Here is a 6,000-nt window from a genome sequence, read left to right on the forward strand (position 1 = left end):
TTTAAAACTTTTTTTTGCATTGATACATGTTTCCTGGGACAGGACCCAGGTCCCCAAACACTTTTTAGGACAATAACTTGCATATTAGCCTTTAAAATTAACACTTTAGATTTCAAATGTTGGATTCCTATAGACTTTAACGGGGTTCTAAAGTTTACACGAACATTTGGTGTGTTCGCAAGTTCTGATGCGAACCGAACAGGGGGATGTTCGGCTCATCCTTACTCAGGAGGACATGGTGGGACTAGGGAAGGAGTAAGTGATGCCATTGAGCAGAGGGAAGAGGACGCCTTGGCAGCTAATTTGCCAGACAAAGTACCCTGAGCCTGGGTGGGAGAGGATGAGGACGAGTATGAGGATGGCTTGGTCATCCACTCTACCAATTTGTCTGCATGTTGAATTTCAACACGGCCAGCTCCCCGAAAAGAAGGACGAGCATGTGCAACGGCCACGTGCTGAAGAGGATGCACCGTGTCCACCACCAGCACTGTTGCCTCTAGATGCAGAGCCTGCTTGCCCTCGTGACTCTCTGCCTCTCTTTGTTGTCCTTCCAGACATTATAATGACCTGCCGAGGACAAAGTCAGTACACACACCTCGCAGCTTTAGGTGCAAACTGCAGAGGACACGTGCAGTACACACCAAGTGGGTTTAGTTGCACTGAGCACATGGGCAATACAACACGTGAGAACACTGCAGCTAGCACAATCACAAAGTAATGAGCAGCACACTAGCACTATGCAACAAGTGGGTTTAGTTGCAAATGAATAAGCAGCACACTTGCACTATGCAACAAGTGGGTTTAGTTGCAAATGAATGAGCAGCACACTTGCACTATGCAACAAATGGGTTTAGTTGCAAATGAATGAGCAGCACACTTGCACTATCCACCAAGTGGGTTCAGTTGCAAATTAATGAGCAGCACACTTGCACTATCCACCAAGTGGGTTCAGTTGCAAATGAATGAGCAGCACACTTGCACTATGCAACAAGTGGGTTTAGTTGCAAATGAATGAGCAGCACACTTGCACTATCCACCAAGTGGGTTCAGTTGCAAATTAATGAGCAGCACACTAGCACTATGCAACAAGTGGGTTTAGTTGCAAATGAATGAGCAGCACACTTGCACTATCCACCAAGTGGGTTCAGTTGCAAATGAATGAGCAGCACACTTGCACTATCCACCAAGTGGGTTTAGTTGCAAATGAATGAGCAGCACACTTGCACTATGCAACAAGTGGGTTTAGTTGCAAATGAATGAGCAGCACACTTGCACTATGCAACAAGTGGGTTTAATTGCAAATGAATGAGCAGCACACTTGCACTATCCACCAAGTTGGTTTAGTTGCAAATGAATGAGCAGCACACTTGCACTATCCACCAAGTGGGTTTAGTTGCAAATGAATGAGCAGCACACTTGCACTATGCAACAAGTGGGTTTAGTTGCAAATGAATGAGCAGCACACTTGCACTATCCACCAAGTGGGTTCAGTTGCAAATTAATGAGCAGCACACTAGCACTATGCAACAAGTGGGTTCAGTTGCAAATGAATGAGCAGCACACTTGCACTATCCACCAAGTGGGTTCAGTTGCAAATTAATGAGCAGCACACTAGCACTATGCAACAAGTGGGTTCAGTTGCAAATGAATGAGCAGCACACTTGCACTATCCACCAAGTGGGTTCAGTTGCAAATGAATGAGCAGCACACTTGCACTATCCACCAAGTGGGTTTAGTTGCAAATGAATGAGCAGCACACTTGCACTATCCACCAAGTGGGTTTAGTTGCACTGAGCACACGGGCAATACAACACGTGAGAACACTGCAGCTACTGTGTTTCCCCGAAAATAAGACACCGTCTTATATTTATTTTTCTTCAAGAAAACACACTATGGATTATTTTCAGGAGATGTCTTATTTTATTGAAGCTTTCCCCCCTATCCCCTGGTGTTTGTGTGGGATGAGAGACTGTTGCTGGTCAGTGCTGGGGAGCAGCTTTACTTTTTCTGATGTGGAGCACAGTGGAGCTGGGGTGATCTCTTTGGGCTCAGTAGCAGACTGTTTGCTGAAGCTTTTCCCCCTATCTCCTGGTGTTTGTGTGGGGTGAGAGACTGTTGCTGGTCAGCTTTACTTCTTCCCCTGAGGACAGAGCGTCCTGCTCCTCACTTCACTGAGGAGACTTTTTACTTTTACTTTCAGCGGGACCTGACAGGGGGAGCCGACCTTATTGATGGGGCTGCCGACACCTCTCCGGTCACCTAGAGATACCGTAGCAGCTGTCACGATGGAGCACATAAGAAGGGCTGCACAACTTCTTTACAGCTCCGCACCAGTACACTATGGTACATATGCCTATCACGTCTTGTTTACCGATCCGCGCCGCTACGCATAGTCACGCCCATCACTACGTCTTATTTTCGGGGGTATGACTTATATTTCGGAAATGCTTGGAAATCCTGCTACGGCTTATTTTAGGAGTACGTCTCATTTTCGGGGAAACGTGGTAGCACAATCAACTGCCTGACAGATTTGGAATAACCAATCTAACTATACTATACAGTGTATAAATATATGTACAACTCCTGGGATGTATATATATCCTCTACACACTGTAAGTGAGAACACTGCAGCTAGCACAATCAACTGCCTGACAGATTAGGGAGAACCAATCTAACTAAACTTTACAGTGTATAAATATATGTACAACTCCTGGGATGTATATAAATCCTATACACACTGTACATTTAACTAACTAGTCTGCCTGCTCTATCTAGCTAGGAAAAAGACAAACTCTCTCTCTCTGTCTGATCTTTAACCAGCGCTGCAACACACTACACGAGTCCGCCCAGCAGGCGGCCTTTTATAGTGTGGGGCGTGTGCTAAAGCCCTGAGCCATAATTGGCCAAAGCCACCCTGGTTTTGGCCAATTATGGCTCTCCGTTTTTTGCACGCTGTGATTGGCCAAGCATGCGGGTCATAGTGCATGCTTGGCCAATCATCAGCGCGCAATGCCGCAGTGAAATATGGGCCGTGACGCGTCACTCGAATTTGGTGCGAACGACCATTTCAGTTGCAGAGTGTCTAAAATCGGATTTGTATCTTAGAGCAGACATAGTTACATAGTTAGTAAGGTTGAAAAAAGAACACCAGTCCAACCAGTTCATTCTGTGGTGTGTAAGTGTGCTTGTGTTTATGTACATTGTATATCCCCGTATGTTGTGATCCTTAAGGTACCCATCTTATTGTTTTTTAAAACTACGGACGATCCCTGCTGATACCACTGCTTGTGGAAGAGAATGTCAGAAACCATGAATCAGACTGTGCAAGTTTAAGAGATATTAACAGTATCTACAGGTAAGCCTTGTGATAGTACAGAGTTTACCACCACTTTAAGTCAGAAGCCTCACCAGAGCCATTGTGCCCTATTTGAATTAGTCTGACCCTATACAATCATGAACCTTTGACCAGTTAGGCCCCGTACACACGGTCGGACAAAACCGATGAGAATGGTCCGACGGACCGTTTTCATCGGTTCACCGCTGAAGTGGCCTGATGTGTGTACACACCATCGTTCCAAAAAACGATCGGGTCAGAACGCGGTGACGTCAAACACACGACGTGCTGAATAAAACAAATTTCAATGCTTCCAAGCATGTGTCGACTTGATTCTGAGCATGCGCGGGTTTTGAACCGATGCTTTTCTGTACTAACCATCGGTTTGGACCGATCGGGCAGCGGTCCATCGGTTCGGTTTTGAAGCATGTTTTTAAATTTTGGACCGAAGGAAAACAGACCGATGGGCTATACACACCGTCGGTTTGGACCGATGAAACTGAACCTCGGTCCATTCTCATCGGTTTTGTCCGACCGTGTGTACGGGGCCTCACACATGTTCCAGCAATACAGACCTGACAGGGGTTCTAATCCTTCCACACGATACGATGCATAACTAGAAAATAAAAGTTTACCTATACATACAATTTAATTCCACACAAAAGCAATATTTCAGTTGTGTGACTGTGGTTGGATAAATCATGCTGTCCTGCTATATCTCCTGGGGACTCTAGTGGTTGGTAATCTCACCAGAATCCCGAGGACTGTCCACCTCTCATGGCCATTACAAACCTAGATGACAATGCTGGTCTCCCAGATGGATTCTCCATTATCTAGAATAAACAATTCCCTTGGAGGCCATCTATAAGAATCCTTTCATTATAACACTGCAAGAGCTGGGGATATGCATACTAGTGGGATGACATCTCATCAGTAGAGTCTACAAGTGATATAAGAAGCTGGTAATGATTCCACACAGGTGCTCATCCAGAACTAATATTTCAGTTGGCCTTCAACCCTGGCATATATTTATATCCTTTTCCTCTTTACAGTCTGTAATGGGTTAGATCTAGGCTGGCTCTTCACTATTTGCAGAATACACACACACTCCATTCTATAGGAGTATGCATGTATGCACAAGCCTGTACCAGCATCTGCCAATCAACCTATTTATAAATGGGCATCTTTATGTCTGTTGTATATGGCTGTGAGCAGGCAATTACTAACTGCCACAGTCAAAATGTATTGTACTGAGAGCTGAGCACATACAGGGGAATTAACTAAGCTTCTACTCTGTCAGGAGTGGCGTGTCAGGTCTATCTGCGCCAGTTTCTATTTCATAGTGAAACAGAAACAAGTGCAAGTCTCCACCTTAATAACAAAGAGAATACAGTAGTTTTCAATACAGAAAACTACAGCACTTCCTTTCTAGAAGGGATATATGCAAAAGGAGGTTGGGTCTAATTGTTTCTTCTAGCCAATGGGAAGCTGGGAGTAAGACCATAGGCAGGGGATGTGATTATACTCAACAGTTAGGAAACCCCTCAGTGAGACACTGGTATGGGACCATGTACAGGCAGTCCCCGAGTTACGAACGGGTTAGAGACTGTACGTTTGTTCTTGAGTCGAATATGTTAGTAAGTCGAAACAGCATGCGCAGAACGGCATATACGTTGTTTTCCGATGTTCCGTCGAATGTGCCAGCCGTCGAAAAGTGGCCGCGCAGAAGGACATATACGTTGTTTTCCGATGTTCACACTGTCGAAAAGGTTCAGTCGAATGTGCCCGCCGTCGAAAAGGTTCCGTCTAATTTGCCCGCCGTCAAAAAGTGGCCACGTAGCCTCCAGTTTGTAAGTAGGGGTCGTTCGCAAGTCGGATGTTCATAACTCGGGGACTCCCTGTACTGAAAACTTTATTATCCAAACTTTGGGAGGAAGCCTAACTTAGGGTATGAGCACCACAGCACAGCCTAGGCCCAGCACAGCTACAGTCCTGTACAGCAGTTATAATGAGAAGATTTTTTAATGTGATGGATATTTAAGTTGTTACCAAATGTGTTCCCAATGAACTGTTGAAGAACTGCAAACTCAACTAAGTTGCTTCAGTAAAATAAGTTATGATTAGGAGACAACTGATTTACTTAAAGAGAGATAGCGTGCTTCTACAGTGTATTAACCACTTAAGGACCGCCTAATGCCGATATACGTCGGCAGAATGGCACAGCTGGGCACAGGCACGTACATGTACGTCGCCTTTAAGAGCCCAGCACGAGACCTGGTCCGAAGCTCCGTGACCGCGGCCTTGGGACCCGCAGACCCGATTGCCGCCAGTGTCCCATGATCGGTCACAGGAGCTGAAGAATGGGGAAAGGTGGGTGTAAACACACCTTCCCCGTTCATTACAGTGGCAGTGTCATTGATCATCTGTTCCCTGATATAGGGAAAGACGATCAATGACGTCACATGTCCAGCCCTGCCCCCCTACAGTTAGAAACACATATGAGGTCACACTTAACCCCTACAGCGCCCCCCTAGTGGTTAACTCCTAAACTGCAATTGTCATTTTCACAGTAATCAATGCATTTTATAGCACTTTTTGCTGTGAAAATGACAACGGTCCCAAAAATGTGTCAAAATTGTCCGATGTGTCCGCCATAATGTCGCAGT

This window comes from Rana temporaria, chromosome 4, assembly GCF_905171775.1.
Source record: "Rana temporaria chromosome 4, aRanTem1.1, whole genome shotgun sequence".
Lineage (NCBI taxonomy): Eukaryota > Metazoa > Chordata > Amphibia > Anura > Ranidae > Rana > Rana temporaria.